This window comes from Halichoerus grypus, chromosome 10 (genome assembly GCF_964656455.1).
Source record: "Halichoerus grypus chromosome 10, mHalGry1.hap1.1, whole genome shotgun sequence".
Classification (NCBI taxonomy): Eukaryota; Metazoa; Chordata; class Mammalia; order Carnivora; family Phocidae; genus Halichoerus; species Halichoerus grypus.
In genome coordinates this window covers 53,142,524-53,164,266 of record NC_135721.1, presented here as the reverse complement: position 1 = coordinate 53,164,266, position 21,743 = coordinate 53,142,524, and the positions used below count along the sequence as shown (strand labels likewise).

At 40.1% G+C, this 21,743-nt stretch overlaps 1 long non-coding RNA gene across 1 annotated transcript; it reads right to left on the bottom strand.

Annotated features, from left to right (window-relative positions):
- Positions 1-18,977: 18,977 nt before the first annotated feature.
- Positions 18,978-21,303, bottom strand: LOC118552687 (uncharacterized). The gene is made up of 2 exons (XR_004925639.1): positions 20,286-21,303; positions 18,978-19,412 (listed from the first exon to the last, which is right to left on the bottom strand). It is a non-coding gene; the product is annotated as an uncharacterized LOC118552687 (long non-coding RNA).
- Positions 21,304-21,743: the final 440 nt, after the last annotated feature.

Here is a 21,743-nt window from a genome sequence, read left to right as displayed (position 1 = left end):
CAGAAATCAAGCCTTCCCTTCAAAGACTAACTCTAAGAGTGGACTTACAGGCCCAGACACATGCGCCTCTTAAATTATAACACACACAGGGGCCTGGTTCTGCTTCCTTAAAGCATATCCTATATATGCGGCAGTGAGTCTCCACCAAGGATCCCCATGTCATCCCCTCTCATGTCACATTAGTCAGCAGGGTGGACTCTGGCTTCTCTGTCACACCAGTGTCACTTCTTTCTGCCTCCTAAAAACTACCTTCAAAAAGTGCCTTGCACTTCTACAGCTCTAGATTTGATTCCCCTCAGCCCACGACATGTGCCGATTCACTCTGGTAACAAGAGCACAAGCTCATTCTGGAAGCAGACAGGTGGGCTCAGCCTGCACCTTTGAGACAAAGAGCAAATCCCCGGGGCAGAGGGCAACCACTCAGCCCCATGGGCAGAGACGGTACAGTGTTCAGTCCTTTCCTGAGCCACTAGGGGTAATTCCCAAGCCACACCAGCAGGTTTCCATTTAGCCCAATTTTGCCTCATTTCCTCTAAAATCATTACTGCAATGATTTAATGTCCAGGGCTGAGAACAACACATCTTCTCCTTTCTCCCTCTCTTACCATGAGCTGCTCTCCCTGGAGGGTGTAACAGAAACTTCAGCATAGCGGGCCAGAATCATTTAATAAACATAAAGCAACAGGGCCTTCCTTACGGGGCAAATGTGTGACCACAGTTTTTCCATGTAAATAATGTAATTTTTGTGAGGAAGGGACCTAGGATTTTTTTTTTCTATGAATAAGCCCATTATAAGCTACACCTGACCAAGAATCGTTTTAGAATTGTTCTTTCCTGAGTTCTCTACTTAGCAAATATTTCCTGATGCTAAATCACCATAAGCCACATTTTATGTCACTGTGAATTTGCTCAAAATAAGCCCTATCCACTTCCTTGGATTCTACTTAGGTCCCTCCACAAAGATTTGGCTGTCAAAGAGCCTTTTGTTGTTGTTTCGAATCTAGGAAGATATTGAGCGAAAGGACTTAGAAAAGTAGGGGAGGAGTTAGAAAGAAAGGGAAAAATCAGAATCCCTAGGAGTTTTTGCCACGAAAGCAAAGCTTATTTAGAATTTGCTTATTTTCTTAAAACCAACAGGAAAGGAAGAATTGCACTTACGGAGTGGGCTGTTCTCCAGCTAAAGGCCCAGTGGAACAATTTGCAGGGAGACTAGGTCAGCTCAGCCTGTCTCTGCCTCCAAGAAAAATACTCAGGAGAAAGCTACAACGTCTCTAGGGGGCAATATCCAGGTAACCACGGATGGAAACGAAGTATTAATTATCTCTTCCTGTGTTTTATATTTTCAGATTTAACAGACATTGGAAAGCCAGACATTGATAAAAATGACAGGAAATATTCTTAGTCAATTAAATCGCCACAATGTCAGGACTAACATCTGTTCTATGAACCCTGTAGAAATGTGTGGCATTAATATTTAATAAAAAATAGCCCTGATTTGGACTCAACAGCCATTTCACACTGTTCTCCCAGGACATTCACTTCAGATCTTATAACCTTACAGAATTTAAATACATATGTCTCTCACCTGAGCCGCCCTCCTCCTTAGCATTCAGAGTTACACTCAGAGGAAGCTTTACTTTTACTCTTACTGGACCACACACCTTCCAATCCTACTGCATTTTCCACCAGTATCTGCTCAATGAAGGCAGCTGTCACAGGATTGGCCTTGAACCACACTCCCTTAAATGGAGAGACCTCATGTGAGATGACAGTAAGCCCTGTATCCCAGAGCTCAACCCTACCAATTGTTCCTTGTCTCTGTGGCCCCTAGTGTCCACTTGTCTCCCTCTAGGAAAGGCAGGCTGTCTCTCAAGCTACCATTTTTCTCTATATCCAAGCCAATGAGAGGTGGCTCCCAAATGGTTTCAATGTACCTGGGCACCTGTCAGCAACGTACTTTTGCTGCTATTGGGAATCTCCATTGTCATTTTCCTTCAGTAGCTGTAGTACCTCAAATGGGGTCCCTAAGAAAAATCCATTGGGAAGAATCATAGCCCTCTCCTTCAGCAGCTTCATCATACTTTCCTTTCCTTCTTTCTTAAGTAGAATTTATATTGCTTAGTGACCATAGGGTCAGCCCCATGCTACTCATGGAAGCACCAGGACTCATAGATGAAAAACCCCACTTCCCAGAGTAAGTACAAGTATCTTTCCTTTTTCCCAACAGGACTCTGATGAAGTCACTTCTCCAGAAACCATTATTTCTGTCCCTTTCTAGTCAATCATACTGCTCAGAATCTAAGCCATAAATACAATTCAAGTTTAAAAGAATGGGATAGGAATTACCAAGGCCATCCTCTTGGAACAAAAGCAAAGCTTTTATACAAAGCCTGCCTGGGCAGAGAGAAGGAGGGACAAGGTCCCACCTAGTTGAGGTTGGAGCAGCTGAAGAGATGGAAATGATGCACTACTCGGTTTATATCTTGTAGGAAGAGCTGGGGTGGTGGCCTAAGTTTCACTCTCTTCCTCCTAGGTTGTGATCAATTGAGCCAATCTACCCAAGAATCAGGAGTGTAAGGAGTGTCATGGCATCAGTTTTATTAATAACCAAACACATACTCAATAACCCCCAAAGACTGTGCTCTCTGATAAAGCTAGATAAGGGAACACAGCTTAGAATTGGGAGTAAAGTAGAGGCTTCTTTCTCTAACTCCAACCTTCTAACCTCCCTTTCAAATCTAGTCCTTGAGACTTGTCAATAAGAATATGGAATCTAGAGAAGCCATTCTAACACATGGACCAAAAGTAGGTAGAGATGCCAGAGCAGGGAGAGAACGCAGGACTTGTTTAGTCTGATGACCACATGGAGACTGGAAGTGCATATGCCCACCTGCTCTCGACATAGGCAGAGGTACCATACCATACTAACAAGTGAACTTAAATATGACCCCATGATGTCAGCCTCCCAGCAACCCAGTTAACTACTCCAACACTTGGAAAGAAGTAAATAGAGTGGGAGAAACCCAAAGTGTTCACTCTCATATTCCCTGCTTAAAGGGAATGGAGAAGAGGTCTTTATGGGAAATGTGAGGATGAGAAGATCCCCACTCTAATATGATCTAAAGAAAGCCAAGTCCCAAAATTCCTGGGGTTGTATAAGGCTTGGTTAGAAGAAGAAAGGGGAACAATCTTGAGAAAGAAGGAACCAATCTCTGTACAATCTAAGTTCTGGAACCATATCTACCTTCCTGGAAGAGAATGAGAAAGGGAGTTCTGAGAGAAGTCACATTCTAGAATGGATCTCCATGCTTCCTTCTGCCCGCCCACCACTAATAAGGAAGCATCTGGCAATAAAGAGAATCACTGGAATTCTTTCTCTTCATTAACAGAATGGTGAGCCCAATTGGGAAGTACAGTGAAAGCCTAAATCCAACCACATTTAAAGAAGAGTCTGATCATAGAAACAGTATCCAGGAAAATAGCATAAACTCCTTCCTTTCACACTAAAATCAAATAACAGGCTCTCAGATAAGTGGATAAAATGTGTTCTGAGTTTATATAGTATATTAGGTTACAATAGACTTTATTAAACTGCATAGATACATGAGAATTAGCCAAATAAATGTCAAGCACAGAGAAGTGTTTGCTTTAGTTACTTGAATTTTGACAAATAACTTTTCAGAGTCATTATTTTAAAATGGCATCTTTCTGTAGAGATAGTATGGGATTGTGTTAAAAACACTTCAAGTATCACTGGACATGGAAATCATTTGAAAGTAGTAAATCCTTTACAGTCTGAGTCTACTCCCTTAGTACACTTTGATGTTGGCATCCCATCCACTCCTTTGTCTTAACCCATAGAATGGGAAGTATCTCGATTTAATAGGATTTTTCTCTCTCCCTCATATTCCAATGCAGCAGCAGAAATTATATCCCAAATTCTCCCAAAAAGTCAAGAGAGCACACAACTGCCAACACAAGGGCCTGGCATCTTATGTCTGTCACCATGTCTGTAGTGGACAAATTTCTGAAGCCAGCATAAAATCAGCTTTGTTTGTCAAATCCTGTTTTTCCGTTGTCTTACAACACTAGTACTATCAACAGTGCTTTATCATAGCTTCAAGTTGATTTTTATTTTGCATGGGATCCTAAATCTTTAGCATAGCATCTCTCAACCAAAAAGTTAAAGATCCTTAGGCACTCATAACAGCTAACATTATTGGTGCTCACTGTGTCTGAGTCACTTGGTTACATCCTTTATGTCAGTCACCTCATTTAATCTCCACAACTGTGTGATGAAGGCACAGGTATTATTCCCATTTTAGAGATAAATAAATTGAGGCAAGTAGGGGATAAGATGCCTGTCTGAGATCACACAGCAAGCAATAATAGAGGCAAGAATAACCTCAGACCCTCTCAGGAGCCATACTGTAGTCTAAAGCAATGCATGATCCTATGTCCATCAACATCTGCAGGTGAGACACACTGCTGTGCCCGAAGTACTCCTTGGCTCAGCTCAAAAAGGCTTTCAAGTCTCAACGTATCAGGCTCAATTTGCTCAAGAGCTACACCCACATGTTCAGTAGGACCTAGGAGAAACTCAGGGACTCAAAATTTACCCCTTTTCCAAAGAAAAAAATCAGAAGGAAAAATGTCAACAAAGACTCACCTCTATTCTTCACCCCTTGAAGGGAACCATAAAAATGACTGTCCAAAAAAAAAAAAAAAAAAAAGACTGTCCATAAAAAGATTTTCACCTCACAGGTAAAATGAGATTGAACAGGAAGGAATCAGTTCCTCCTCCAGTCATGCCAATTAAATATGCACTTCCCAGGATTCTTTGCAAATGGCAAGAGAGAACAAGCTGGTTTTCCATGTGCTCCGTTGTCTGCCACCACAGTCAATGGTGGTAATTCCTTGCATTTGTATTGCATTTTGTCTTTTTTTTTTTTCAAGATTTTATTTATTTGACAGAGAGAGCAGGAACACAAGCAGGGGGAGTGGGAGAGGGAGAAGCAGGCCTCCCCCCGATCAGGGAGCCCAACGTGGGACTCGATCCCAGGACCCTGGGATCACGACCCAAGCCGAAGGCAGACGCTTAATGACTAAGCCACCCAGGCACCCCACATTTTGTCTTTTCAAAGTAGATGCACATTTCATCTTTATAGCCTTCCTGTTAAATATATAGCAGGAACTTGAGACCCATTTTACAGATTAGAGAATACAAAGTAAAGATGTTGATTTGCTCAGGGTCACGTCTCAGAGGGGATTATGACAAGATGTAAGAAGTTCCAGAAGAAGATAAGCTATAAGAATTTTCTCTTTCTACCTTTCCCACTCCCCTTTTCTGGTATCAAGGATAATTTGAGGCAAATGATAAAAGAGAGTTTATAAAGTTTGTCTCTGACATCTTCAACTTCTCTTCCCTTTATACCCTTACTAGTGTCCCTCTCCTCTGGGGTCAGTGCCCTCAAGCCACCCTAAGTTCCCCATGCAGGAATCTGCCTACATCTGTTCAACTCTCATGGTGCTCCATGATCCAAAGTTCTTTTGATTCTTTCCCATTAGTCAAAATAATAAGTTCTTCAGAAATAAGGGACCTACGCTAGGTGTTCAGAGGAAAGAAATCTAAAAGAATTTGTTCAGTGAGACATGAATGTTTATTAACCTCCAACATTTTCAAAAGTTGAGGCACTTTTTAGAAGATGAAATGGGTTAGCTGTCATGAATTTCTATTTGTTCAACTAACTGAAATTCCCTGAAGTAAAATGAAGAAATTCAGGTAATAATCTGATGCTTTTGGATAGAGTGGTTACCCTTATGCAGGGTAATCTTTCTGGGAATCTAACTAGGAACTGGTCACAAGGTACATTTAGCTTCTCATGATTTCTTCCTTTCTCTTCTCCATTTCCTGGTTCAGCTATGCTAACATCTCTAAATTACAACTCTCATGAGAGTAGCACTATGGAAATGGTGGAGGCTGGGATCCACAAAGGAAGAGCTACAGATTCTAACTTCTGAGTTTAAAAGCCAAAGACTGCTCTTCAGAACTTCCTGGGACAAAGATATTCTAATGACAGAATAAGAAAATGTCAAGTGTAGATTGCCACAGTGATAGCTACATGCCCTCCAAAAAAGGGAGAGAAAAAAAAAATATAGTATATACATTTCTGTACTTCAAAAAGAAGAAAGAAGACTCCCAACAGGTATATATTTTTCACTCTTACACTTCCATGTAACTTCCAGTTCTGCCCATCTACCAAAGGCTAATACAGTGGGCCAGGAGATTATGTACTGAAACATAAGTAGGTTCATTTTTAAGGTTAATTCTCTGCAGATGAGTGTCTTTTTTTCTCCAAGCCTTAGGAGCCACCTGAGAATTTGACACTATGAAAACACAAATGGAGGGCAGACTGAGCCACCCAGATATACTCAGGAGAAAATTAACAAAACTAATTAACTAGGGGAGTCATAATTATAGCTTCCATTTATTGAGTGATACCATAATGCCATGTGCTGAACATGTATATCTCATTTAATCATCACAATATTGTATAATAGGTATTATGTCCATGTTACAATAAATAAATAGGGATTTAGGCAGAGTAAGTAATTCGCCCAAGGTTATAAGACTAACTCAAGATTAGGATCTACATTTGTCTGATTCCAAAAGCCCCCATTCAACTATTGTACTAATTAGAAGCTCACAAACATTTAGTTTTCTGGACATATTCTCAAGGGTCCAAAATAATTATCCATGAAAATCTTGAGATTTTGTTCTTTTTTACTAGTAAGATAGTGAGGCACACCTAACTCAGAAGAACCATGCTCTGGCAATCAGGACAAATCCACTCTAAGGAGAGGCTCCGAGTGGATCCTGACTTCTTTGAACCACTTAGAAAATGTTGATTAGCAGTAAACAGAAGCAAATGCACAACATTTTGTCTGTCCTAATTCAAGTAATGATTGGATCACATGCCCACTTAACAGAGGTTTAACTAACAATGCGATACTAGTCTTTCCTTCCAATGAATGAAACAGGTGATGGAATGAGTCCGAGACACCTCACTGAAATGTTCATTTGAGGATTGCTCCATGCAGAGTTTGGGTTAGAAGAAAGGTCCAGTTATCCTGAACTAGCAAACAAGGGCCTGAAGTTTATAAAAGCAATTTTCTACATCATTCTTACGCAAAAAGGCATTCTTTTCATTAAGAGTCACTGACACCAAATAGAGAAATGAATAAAATATAGAATTGAAGTTGACATTGTATTTTTCAACCACTAAACAAAATGCACACAATTTTATTTCAACAAAATATTACCAATCACAAATTGTATTGACTTGGCCTAGCTATATGATTTTTTATAATTTTAGTGTTAGAGTTACAGAAAAGCTATAAGCATAAAGAGTCTTTCCTTAATTCCTTGTATGTGCTTACCTAAAACAAATATTAAATAAAATGGTCCAAGAGACTTTTTTTCCCTTTTTCCCAGGGTTCTGTACATTCTTTTTTTGTTTTTAAAGATTTATTTATTTATTTGAGAGAGAGAGAGAGAGAGCATGAGCAGAAGGGGCAGGGGGAGAGAGAATCTGAAGCAGACTCTGCACTGAGCGTGGGCCCAACAAAAGCTCAATCTCATGAGCCTGAGATCACAACCTGAGTGGAAACCAAGAGTCTGATGCTTAAGGGACTGTGCCACCCAGGTGCCCCCTGCGTTCTGTACATTCTTGAGCTTGAGAAAGAGGTATTAGTCTTAATCTCATTCAGACTTGCTCATAAGGAAAAACCAACCAAGATAAGTACTTGTTAGTTAGGACTGACTAGGCTCTGCTATGATGACAAATAAATCCTGAAATCTCCATGGTTATCTCAACAATGATTTATTTCTCCCTTACATCCCTATTTGAGGCAAATAAAGCAGTTCTCCTTGCTTCTCCTCCAGGGCCTCAGAGAACCAAGCTGTTTCTATAGGACCACTCTGCCATCTCTGTCTTTTCTGCTACCACCCTTCCCCCTCCTCCAGATTAGGAGAGAGAGAACATGAAGAATTAACACCAGCTCATAAATGTCTCAGATAAGAAGTAACACCCATCACTTGTGCTCATATCTTACTGGATAGAACTACTCATATGCTCTCACGTTAAAGCAAGAGAAGTTGATTAGCCTGGTGATGGGTATTAAAGAGGGCACATATTGAATGGAGCACTGGGTGTTACAAGCAAACAATGAATCACGGAACACTACATCAAAAACCAATGATGTAATGTATGGTGATTAACATAATAAAATAAAATTTTAAAAAAAGGCAAGAGAAGTTGAATACAGGGGATCACAGGGAATATTTGGAAGCAAGAAATATTTCTGCCACAACAAGAAATCAGAGATGAAGAGAAAACAAGATTGAAATTATAATATGGATTCTTTTTTAAATAGTATTTCATTTATCAAGTTTAATTTATTTACCTTTTCAGGATATATCTAATGTATACACTTATTTACTAATCATTCATTGAGTACTTGTTATGTCCCTAGCACTGAGGATATAAAGAATAATTAAACAGAAGGAAGCAAGCAAAAGAACATCCATATTACCTAGTAACTAAGATATAAGGATTCGTAAAGACAAAGTGGTGTTATCTTTAATCTGCAAATGCATTGCTCTCCCACATTGCCCAAGCTCCTATTCCTTGGAAAGGGACTTCTCTGAGGTAAAGAACTACCCAGAAGATAAACTCAAATGGATTATATTTAAAATGGTCTCAGTTAAAATTTGATGGAAACATAGAAGAAACAAGAAGTTCTTAAGAGGATTGCTCAGGTAAGAAGGAATCTTGGGGTCTAGTTTTCTACACTCACCATCACACACCAGATCTGCCCCATTGTCCTCCTTAGAACTTCTCAGAAGTAAGTCAATTTATTCTGCAGAGCTAAGAAAGGAAATTAAGAGTCTTAGCACTGAACAGAGAGGGTAGCTTTTTTAATAGGTACAATTAGACTCCTAGAACTTCCCTATTGCTTGCGGTGTACGGAAACCTTCCCCCCCAATACACACACACACCCATATTAGAATTGAATTCATATATTAGAATTCAATTCAATTCTCTACTGGTTGGAGAAAAAGTGTTGTATGCGTGAGTATGTGTGAAAGGGCAGAGGGGCTGAGAGAGACCCAAATGTTTACATTAGTAGGAAGTCAATAGGTAATGTCTACATTTGGTAAGTCAAAAATAGCACATAAAGTATCATTTATATATATGGTAATAAGTACCAGCAGTAACAGCCAAAACAGTTGAAAGCAGTTTCCTCTGGGAAACCTGACTTGATGATAGGCCTGGAGCAGGAATCTGCTGCCTTTCTCGTATGACTTTTTGACTTTTTAAATTATGCACATGCTTTGCTTTGATTAAAAAATGAGAGAGACTGAAGCGTATCTCAAAATCTTTACAGTGACTACTTTAAGGTGAAGGGATTTTTTTCTATTGTTATTCTATATTTGCCAAGTATGTATTATTTTTAGAATTAGAAAATACTCAATATGTTAATGTTTTAGATATTTTCAACAAATAAAAATGTAATATGACCATACATGCTTGGTACAGATATGTACCCATATGTATATGTTATGCATATGCATACATACATATGTACACATACATGCATATATATATATACACACACACGGGTATATCTGTCATGTACAAATACTTCAGATGTTTTCTCTCTCACATGGTCAAATGATCATTAAAACAAATTTAAAGCTTGGGAATATTTGTCCAAAGAACTCCATTTTCTTTTCACACTTTCTCCTGGCATTTCAAGATGTATGCAAAGGGGAGAAGTATTGGAAGCTGGTACCCCTCCTGGGGGAGATGACCTGTCCCTCAGTGGCCAATTGTGAATTCTCTCTCCTCTTCCCTTTAAGCACACTAAGACATGCACTTTAAAGACTCCTTGTTGCCCTTTATTGCCTAAATTGGTGGGTCAGCAGGGAATATCTGGAAATCAAAACCTTTAAAATGAGCCCCTTAGGAGTACAATTTAAAGATGCTTAGAACAAGGTAGGTAGGTAGGTGTATAGAAAAACAGACAGAAATATAGATATGCCTCCCTTCGCCTGAAAACTGATCACATACAAGTCCACTGTCCCAGGGGAACAGAGAAGGCTCATGATCTGGCCTCTCCTTCCAAACTATGTTTCTGGTTATTCATGAGAGATACTGATTATTTACTGAGATGATGAGCAAGGGTGCTGAGTGGGTGTGTGAGCAGAGGTGGGTGGGGTGTGAATGGTTTGGAGTAGGTTTCAACAATCATCATTTTTCAAACTGGTCATCCACAATCCCTGGTTCTGGAGCAGAATAGGCACTGTGAGCAAAGTGTTGTGCTCATCACCCACCTTGGAATGGGCTGCCTGGATTGGCACCAGTCATACAAAGATTTCATCCAGCATGGTTCAGAATAGTGCATATAGGAGTCGGGAGATGGTTGGGGTTTCATGGGACCACTGAAAGCTCAAGATAAGTCACTGTAATGTGGTTCAGAATACACGCCTGGGCTACCTTTGTGTGAGTCCCAGCACTTGTCTTCATTAAGTGAACAATCTCAGTTGTTTAAAATTTGTTTAAAAAAAAATTTTAAGAAAAAGCTTTGCATTTGTAACACTTGCCTAATGTAATTGTTTCAGGATTGAGTGAGCAAATGTACTTGAAGGGCATAAACATTGCCTGACATGTCAAAAATATTCAACAGGTGTTTGTTACTATGTTTTACTACCTTTATTTAAATCTATTTAGTTGCCAGAGTTGTCCTATCATATTCACGAGTTCTGCGTGAAAGGTGTGATAGGTAGGCAGTAAAGGTATTATTACCATCACCATTCTGGATAAGAAGACTAAGATTCACACAAGTAAGTAAGTCGCCTGGCTTTGTACACAGTGAAACCAGAATTTACCCCCAAAGTTTCCAAATCCACTATCACACCTTTTCCTGAGCCTGAAGCAGCACCTGTACTCCAACTCAATATATCATGATACTGCTATCAAAATCTTATTCTCGTCTATAGTGAAATTAAAATCACCAAGGATCTTTCCATTCACCAGGTCTGAGTTGCTGACAAGCCTGAGTACTGGGATTATGGCCTAAAGGCCGACAAACTGGAGTTGGGTCCAACATAGCCTTGGGCAAGTGATTATCCTCTCTGGGCCTTGGGCTCCTAACCTATACATCAAGGTTTAGATTAGAAGTCCCTAGAGGATCACTAAAAGCTTTATCAGCTCAGAAATGTACAACACTTTAACCTATTCTTCTTCCATTAAACAACTAGGTCTTTAAAGGACAGAGATGCCCCCAAAAGATCCATCATCAAGCCCAGACAGCTCTTGCAGCCTTTAACAGGCAGCATACTGGGGAGCTACGAACTAGTAACCCAATAGGATCAATGGTTATCCCAGAAAACACCATGGATTGTAAATTCAGACAACCAAATCCCAGTAGCAAGACGGCATCTGTCTCTAAACCTGAAGAGTTTTCCCATTCACTATCATAGAATCTGAAAGAGACTTAGGGATCTATCCAATCCTCTCACTTAACAGATTGGAGAACTAAGACAATGAAAAGTTCAGTGCCTCACCCAAGATGACACAGTTAATTAGCAACAGAGAGGCAACTCGAACCCAGGGCTCCAGGCTCCTTGCCCACGTTCTCTGCACTGTGTTGTGTTTTATCCTCCAGGTTTAGAAAATCTGCATCAATGGTTCAGATGTCTCCCCGCCAGGAGACAAGCCGTGTAGGGATCAAAGCACATCTGTGAAGCTAATGACAGTCTAATTCACTATTGGCAGAAATGTGGGAGATTTGGGGAGAAAATTGCAACAGACTGTTACAGACTGTTCTGCAGCACATTGTTGAAAATGGAAAACACCTCTTAGATCACAAAGCATCATTGAGAAGGGGAGCCAACATTCCCTGCTCATTTCACATTTAGTTCCTTCGGATGTTTGGTGGGTCCTCCAAAGCAGCATGCTCCAAAGACACATCTGCTTCCAGGCTGGAGAAATGATATCCAGGGCTCCACTGAACTCATAATAAATTTATTTTTTCAAAAGCAGAGTTAAGAGCTCAACTGGATAAACTACAAAATCAAGTGAGTATGATGCAATCAACCTCTTCATGTTTCAAAAAACAGCCATGGTCCCTGACATCAAGATAGCTATCTTTCCAGACCTCTCCCAGCCTTGCCAGCTGTCATCTGAGTTTAAACTTACTTCCTGCAAAAGACGAACACAGCAGTATTCTTACTTCATTGACTGGAAGGTCTTTACTGAGCACTTTCTAGACACCAGGGACTATGCTAAATCATATCAGGGGCTAATTCTATTGCAATTATAGTTTCTGGACTAATTATCAGAGCCACTCCTACAAACCTAGGACCAACTTTAAACAGAATTCAGGTGCCATGTCCAACAGCCTAAGACCCAAGCCCAAAGCCCCCTTCCCCTTTCATTCACATAGGTATATGAATCAATTAAAATTGGCATCAACTTCAGGTACTTTCTTTCCTTATTTAATTTTGATTATGAAAATTTCAAGCACAAAAAGTAATCAGAACAGTATAATGAAACCCTATGTACCTATCATCCATATGCAACAATTACCCACATTTTTTTCTTTGTTGTCTCTTCTATTTCCCCCTTACTTTAAAATAATTATGCATTTTTGGGAGCCTGGGTGGCTCAGTTGGTTAAGCGACTGCCTTCGGCTCAGGTCATGATCCTGGGGTCCTGGGATCGAGTCCCACATCAGGCTCCCTGCTCAGCAGGGAGTCTGCTTCTCCCTCTGACCCTCCTCCCTCTCATGCTCTCTGTCTCTCATTGTCTCTCTCGCAAATAAATAAAATCTTAAAAAAAAAAATTATGCATTTTTAATGATGCCCTAATCTAATGTAACCATATATTTCAACTTGCTTGAGACAGTCACAGATTATTCTTCTGTGTATCAACTAATACCCACCAATAAAGTTTATAGTCCCTTTCATTTTCAAAAATGGGATCATAGGGGAAGGGAGGGAAAAATGAAACAAGATGAAACCAGAGACAGAGACAAACAATGAGAGACTCTTAATCTCAGGAAACAAACTGAGGGTTGCTGGAGTGGAGGGGGGTGGCTGGGTGATGGACACTGGGGAGGGTATGTGCTATGGTGAGCGCTGTGAATTGTATAAGACTGATGAATCACAGACCTGTATACCTAAAACAAATAATACATTATATGTCAATAAAAAATAAAAATAAAAATAAATGACCTCATTTAGAAGGTAAATTCTATGGTCACCTTACCTATGAGCAACATTATTAATTTAGGCACTTCAGAAAATGGTTGTTTCTTATACTATTTATTACTACCCAGTGCTGTCCTGCTCATCTAAGCCCTTCCCTGTGCTTCAGGAGTGGAAGACCTGGGAACTACAATTCACAAATTTCCTTGTTAAATTCCACCACTGAAATAACTTGACGTAAGATTTGGAAGGCAGAAGAGAAGGAAGAGCATTTTCCTCCAGCTGCAGCAGGCACATAGGCATTGGAAGATAGCAGAAAGCCAATGTAAACTTTTGCCTATGGTTTTCAGGGCTACAGACAGCCAAAACGATAGGTGGTGTCTTCCTGCAATCCTGAAACTTCTGAATTTCTTGAAAGTGGCCTTAACTTTGCTATCCCGACTCTAATCATTATATGGCCCTCCAATTCCCAGCGTGGAGCCCCCTCCATCTTGAAATACTTAACATAGGTTTTGTTTTCCTCACTAAATCCTAAACAAAACTGTGAAAGAGTGAATCTCCACTTACCGAGTATAGTCTCTGACTATTGCCTCCCAGAGCTCTGTAGCATACAAGGCCTTCCATGTGTTGACTACAATCCATACCTCTGCCCACCATATCAACAATAGATAACTTGCCCAATACCACACTGGTTTTCATTTCCATGTCTTTTCTCATGCTAGGCTATAATACTTTTTTCCCTTTAGCCCATTGCCCTTGGCTAAGTTCTCCTACTCGTACAAGAAAGTCCCCCCTGACACTTCACCAGGCTAGTTGTGTGTCCAGGAGCTCTATCATTGGATTCATTAGAGAGTATTCATGTTTTTAAATATATGCCTTCGTATGCTCACAAATGTATGTTTTAAATGTGTGGGTCCTCCTTGAGTGCAAAAACCTTGCTCTGTATCCCCAGTGCCTAACACAGAGTTTGATCTGTAGTAGACAGTCATAAAATACTTGAGAAATAAACAAATGAAGGAGTAGTCCCTCACCAGCTTCAGCAGCTTAAGCATAAAGAATTCTGCATCTAGAGGGGACAAGGTCACCTCAGCACTGAACCCCATGCCCAGGTCTTTCTAGACATGCACTGCCCAATATGTGGTGGCCAGTACTCCCATGTGGCTACTTTAATTTAACTAATTCAAATTAAATTAAATTTAAAATTCAGTTTCTCAAACACACTGGCCAAGTTTCAAGTGCTTAATAGCCATACATGGCTAATGGCTACCACATTGGATCATGCAGATATACAGCATTTCCATCATTACAGAAAATTCAATTGGTTTGCTGGTCTCTAGAACTAGTAGAATAGAAGAGCCGTCTTAAGAGGCAGAGCTAGTAAAAGTCCTCTCATCTGGATATACTTGGAAACAATGCATATTTACAGGCAGACTCAAGGACAAAATGACCAGCCAGAATGCTCAGAGAGAAGCTAACACTAAGGAAGGGGGTTCTAGCAGGAGGATTAAAATCTCAGTGCTAGCTAACATCTATTGGACAGTTGTTATATAGAAACCACTGAAATAAATATACATAGTTTATTTAAGGAGCATAACTTTGAGTAAGTACAAATTCATTATCCCTTATATACAATTCCCAAATCCAAAAACCCCTGAAAATGATTTAATTTCTTCCTAAGTTTGCCACAAAATCACTTGGCAATAAAATATGATCTGAATTTTGATTTCTTTTAGCCTATTCCTAATCTTTATTTAGTGTGAATAGCTATCCATTTTGCTCCAGAAATATTAATAGGTTACAGAATACCACCCAGTCCTTGCTCTTGTTGGGGATTTAGTATAAAATAGAGCATGTATACTAGTTTACTTTTCTAAGATATCAAAGAATCTGAATTCTAAAATACATCTAGCCCCAAAGGTTTCAGATAAGCAATTGTGTACCTGTATTTTCATTTTCCTATTTTACAAACAATAAGACAAAGCTTGGAACGGTTAAGACATTTGCCCCAAATCACAGAGATAGTAAGTGGGAAGCAGGGATTTAACCCACAAAATCTATGCCCAAAGCCCAACCCCTAACTACAAGGTAATATTGCTTCCTTCAGCTGCTGTAGAAATATGCAGCAAATTCATACAGTTAGCCTCTCCTACAAATGTATAGCAGAAGCCAAGCCACAGAAACTGCAATTAGAGTAAAAATCTATGTGTTCCAGAGAGTTCCTCAGGACCCTAACAAAACTTCATAGCCACAATAACAACTGGCCATATTAGAATCACCATTGCTTAACACACAGAGGCAATGTGTGTTTAGTATCTGCAATTTTTCAAAGGAAACTGAATCCTGCTATTGAGTTCTCCAATAAATTATAGTAATTAACATTTTTAGGATCCAACTATTTAACTCAAAATACCTCAGGGCAGGGGATCCTCAACAAGAGAGAAACAATGGAAAAATTCACCATCTCAAGAAGCACAGCTTCGTTAATCACAGCTTAGAGTAAAGATTCCTCCTGTTAAGAGAGGCCAGCATAGTTTCCTTTTTCACAACCCTGCTGAGAAAGAGAATGCTGGGAAAACTCTCAGAAAACCCATGGAGGCCTGGCCGTCAGCTTCTAGAGGGCAGCCTCCGGGGTCACATCAAACCACTGGCATGGAATCAGCCTCTACACTAGTGACATGGCTCCCAGGCAGAGCAATGGAAGAAGCATCCAGGCATCCGCGGGTTTTGTAAAGAAATCGTTACAGAGCCGGGGAAGAGCACCAGTTACCTTAGCAAGATTTTGCAGCATGAATAACTCTCTATCTGAAATTGTTTAATTATTTAATGAGGTTGGGGAGTTGTTCTTAGGGATCATTGGTTAAGGTTTAACACATGAGACTGCAGTAAATTCTCATTTATAAGAGTCAGAAGATTTCCCTAGTCTTTTATGGCCAGTCAAGAAGCCCTGACAGTGAGCTAATGACACAGTATCCAAAATACTCACTTCAGGAAAGTTAGTTTCCAAACTCTCAGCCACATAGGCTCTGAGACAAAATAGGGAGCAAAAACCATTCATTGTAAGAGGGGAGGGGATGATCACGCTTGAACCAGCTAGAGCTAAATCCCTTTCTCACAACTTCTGAACCAGCTAGAGCTAAATTCCTTTCTCACAACTTCTATTTTGGGTTTCTAATGATGAATGTAGAGTAACCTGGTGCCCCCTGACACCTGTTAATGTAAAAGCATTAGAGAAAGTTGTTCATCCATACTTATAAAACAAAGGAAATATGTCCTCCAGAACAAGGAGAAAAGCTGCCTGATCCCCCATTCAAGTAGGCATTGGTACCAAAAGTCCAGGTAAAGATCCAAAAGCAATTGCTGCTGTTTCACTCCATCTGGAATGTTCTCTACCCCAAAAATGCAGAGTGGACACTCACAAATCACTCATGTCCATACCCTTGAGTCCTTAATGGAGGGGAAAATGACTTCAAACAATTAGATGAGTTGATATTTCAGGAAGTGATTCATTCCAGATAAGCACAATATCCCTACTCCACACAGAAATTTCAGACACAGATGTGCAGATAATCACCATAATTAACTCCAGGAAAAGAAGTTGTATCCCTCACCCTGTAAGGACCGTCCTTTTAGGGTCAACACAACTCAGTTCTGCACAATTCAGTGGGAGGATCTGTTTTAGGGAGCTGCCACTGTTGGTGATTCTACCTGGGGTCAAGGTAAAACAAGGGCTTCAGGAAAGAAACCAAAAGTCACTATAATGAACACAGGGCTGACCAGGGATATGACCAGGGAAATTCAAGGCAGAAATAACAAAAACAACAAAATGTGAGGGAGACATACTTCAAGCCAATAACCAGCCTCTCACCTATATAGTTTTGGTAAACTGCTAAGATTAGAAAGGAGGACTCAGAAATGACTTAAATGTATCTCCTAAGTCTCTGGTCTAAAGAGCTTGAATACTCCTCCTATTCACCATCCACCAAGACTAGTAGGCTCCTCTGAGCTAAAACCAAAGGTTTAAGAACATAATGCCCCAAGGTGCTCACTATTATAGGTTTCAAATGGTGGCATGTAGAACGTGCTGGTGCAGGAGTCGGAATCCACTGACAGATCTTGGCAAATCTTTTAAGGTCTCTGGGACTCAAGTTCCTCATCATATGCAGGTTATGTTTGATTAAGAACATGAACACTGGGGGCGCCTGGGAGGCTCAGTCGTTAAGCGTCTGCCTTCGGCTCAGGTTATGATCCAGGGTCTGGGATCGAGCCCCGCATCGGGCTCCCTGCTCTGCGGGAAGCCTGCTTCTCCCTCTCCCACTCCCCCTGCTTTATTCCCTCTCTCGCTGTGTCTCTCTCTGTCAAATAAATAAATAAAATCTTTAAAAAATAAAAAGAACATGAATGCTGGAACAAAATTTCTCAGGGTCAAATCACTTTACCACTTACTTTGTGACCTTGGTCTTAGAATATCACCGGGCTCATAAGTTACTGCTGCATACATGTTGCTATTATCGTTATGAATAAAATGAGAATTAAAACATTGGTCCTTCCTATACCACAGAGAAGTAATAAGGAACAAACAAGATGAGACTTTTGAAAAACATTTTAAGGGGTGCCTGGGTGGCTCAGTCGTTAAGCGTCTGCCTTCGGCTCAGGTCATGATCCCAGGGTCCTGGGATTGAGCCCCACATCGGGCTCCCTGCACCGCGGGGAAGCCTGCTTCTCCCTCTCCTACTCCCCCTGCTTGTGTTCCCTCTCTCGCTATGTCTCTCTCTGTCAAATAAATAAAATAAAATCTTTAAAAAAAAAAAAAAAAAAAAAAAGAAAAACATTTTAAAAAGAGTAGGGAAATTACTACATAAGCAAATTTCCTATTATGTTTTTTATAACACATTCTACTAATCTATTTCATTGATTCTAAGACATATATTTGTTCATATTTTAACATCTCTGAAATTGGATGCATCTTACAATGGATGGGATGACATAATTAATTTGGCAATCTTTTAAAATTTCTAATGGTACATAAAATAATGTTTCATAATTAATGGTATCTTTCATATAATGAAATATGATAGTATGTTTTCAATAAATGCAACTCAATTGGTTATTTCTGGATTCAGACATCCAATCCTGCTGATGATAATGATTTTGTTTATTCTTCACATGCCTTCTTTTGTATTTCAAGCTAATTTAGTCTAGGAGTACTAGGCTATGAGGCAGAAGGTCTGGGGTCCAATCCCAATCAAAACAACCACAAGGGTAGGGAAGTGAGGGGGACTTGATAAAATGACACATACAAAAACCTTGACTAGAAAAAAAACCATGAAAGTAGTCAGGATATTTATGAAGGATAGTCCCAAAATAAATTCAGGTATGCATTATGGGATAAAAATGGCATTTCAAATCCATGTGAAAGAATGAACTTACTGATGAATAAACTGGCAGAAGACAAAAAGGTAGATACTTAAAGGGGGAAAGGGGAAGTAAAATTGAAGACCTACGTTATTCCTTAAGGCAAAATAAATTCCAAGTGCATTTAAATGTGAAAATAAAACTATAAATTATTTCAATAATGAATACTTCTGGCGTATCTACTATGGACACAAAGTCCTATAAAGGACAAAACAAAGTCCCTCCTCTTGTGATACATTCCAGTAGGTCTAGAATAACAAGTGCCATGAAAACAAATAAAGGCAAAGGAGACAGGAGTTTGCTATTTTATTTATAAGCCCTTTCTATGGTACACAAATGCAATAGAAAAAAACAGTTTTCAAAATAACTTTGGAGTATAATAGACGTTCCTAAATATGATAAAAATGCATAGACAATATAAAGAAAAGCACTAATAAATTTAATTTGTTTATATTTTTAAATTTCTGAATGGGCAATAATGGCAATGGGAGGGGAGTGTTGGGAGGGTTAGAAATGCCACATTTAGGACAAAGAATGAATTTTCTTATAAGTATGCATTAGTTTTACAATTTTCAAAATCCACTTGAGGAAAGGAGAAACAGGATTCCAACACTGGCACCAACTAGTTTTGTGATCTGGCGTAAGTCACAACCCTCATAAAGCTAGAGCTCCACTAGGGTCCTTCCAGCTCCAACACTGTACAATTGTCTGTAAATCTCCAGTTCTGAAAAAAGAGAAAAGGAAAAATGTGCATGTAAAGAAAATGAAATTTCTTAGAGGATACAATATAGATTAAAAGATAGGTTGTTTTGCTTAGCTTCCTAAAAAATTACAGTGCAGAGACTTCTTTGTAACTTAAAATTTTTTAAGAATAATTGTGGGTGAAAAGTAACACAGAATCACATTATAGTCAGCTCACAACCAGCAAATTTTAAAAGGTATCCCTCCTTTTAGGGAGAGAAATAAGGGGTCATTCAGGGGCTACCTTCCTTAGAGTGGAAATTAAATTCCAGTAAATCGGAAAGGAGGGCGGCATGTCCACTGAGTGAACCCAACACCTACAAAAACCACAGAGGAAGTGAAGGGGTGGGGGGTAGTTTCTGTCAAGAGCAGTGGGGAAATGAGGTCCTGGTAGGATTGCTGTGCACAGCTTGCCCCAGCGTCTTCTCATGGAGCCTGACTCACAGCCTGAGTGACTCTGGGGGTCTCAGTGAGGAAGTGGATTGGCCCCAGCTGGCTCCTCATATTTCCTTAATCTCTAATGCTCTGCTTAAGCCGGACTATGTCACTTTTTACTCCGAGGCTTATCTGTGGCCGCCAAACTGCAGGAGAATCTCTCCTCCAACTGCTCACAGCCTCCCTAGCTCATGATGTCATTCCCACAGCCCTCCGTGGCTCCCTGAAGCTGCTCCCTTCACCTAGCAGTCCCACCATTCCAGAACAGTGGCACATCAATAAAACATAGTCTGTGATTTGGGTTTCATTAAGCTTTTGAGGAAATCTTTTGCACTGGACAGTTAGAAAAGGAAACAGAGCAAAGAAATAAAACAGCAGCTCATTAGACCTTAAGCAGAGCATAGAGCTGAGCCCTACTCACTTGGAAAGGGTTGCTTTAGGGATCTTGGGAAGTCTTCAGCCTCCATGAAAAGTAGCGCTTCTCTTCAGACATTAAGCAAGAGATTTGGTCAGCAGCATTTAGATCAAGGGCAAGAGGTCTAATCTAAGCACTAGGATATGAAATTAGAACAGAACAAAATTGTTATAAGAATGTGAACCCATTACCTATAACGTCTGAACCACAGGGACTGCCTTGCCCACTTGAGGCTGCTTGACAATCCCAGCACTCTTACAAAGCTGGCTTTCCCCTTTCTGTAAGAAATTCTTCCTTGAAAGGAGATGTGTTTGGGGGAAATCGATTTTTAAACAGATTATTTATGAAGGGTCTATTCCCCACGAGGTGTCACAGTCAATACTTTGGTGTACATTGCCCTATTCTGTGGGGATCCAGTTGAGGTCAGAAAAAATGGGTCTGCTGAGACCTTATGAGAGCCTGCAGAGAAGCCTTTGATATGAGGTCCCAGTTTTATAAACTGGGGCTTGGAACTAGGGGAGTCACCCAGCTCAGGGCTCCTTCAGTGGGGCTTCTTATTAAAATGCAGACCCTGGTTCCACAGGTGTGGGGTGGTGTTTGAGATTCTGCATTTCTAAAAAGCTTCTGGACTTCTCTTCGGGCATCTTCAATGGGTCACCCCAGTCTTGGCTTTGGCAAAAGAGGGGTGTGGCTACTGGAGGTGGCTGTTGCTGTCAAAGGATCCTGAATGAAAACCCTCAGCCCCCTACTTTTTCCCAATGCAATCCCCTAAAGAAATCTTTCTTTTTTAATAAACCCAGTGGTTAACAACCAGCTTGTTAGTTAAAGGCCTGAGGGACACAGAGGGAGGCTTATGCTCTACTACTCAGTTCATTAACTAGAGTAACAACCAATTTCAAGGTGATTATTGCTATTATAAGCTCTGATCAATTTTTTAAACATGTTTCCAGGTTTTGAACCTAAAGCAGGAATATTAGAGCAAGGAGAGCAGCTGTGTTGAGAATTAGTCATATCCCCAGATTAATATCTGATCTCTCCATCAAAAGGGACACAGGACACATTTAGTTAGGGTTCTAATTGTACCTCCAATAAACCTCCACCACAGTGAAATATGAGCGCCCATAATTTTTAGTTTCAACTTCCTATTCATAATCCATCTGACTGGATGGTCTTGAGCAAAGGCAGTTAAAGCAATTTGTTTCACTTATATAAAGGAATAAATCAGTGCTTAATTATATGAGGTTTATTATTAACAGTGCTGGCAATCTGACCATATGCCATGACTTCATCTTTTTATGTGAAGAAAAAATATGAGAATGTATACTGATTGCTTTTATGATGACTTTCTCCACTCCAGAGTGGCACATGGGGAAGAAGGTGGCACAAAATATGACCCAATGAGGAAAAGAAGAGACCAGGCATTTGCTGCTCAGAGCACCCAACAGTGGGTCTGGGGTGCAATGC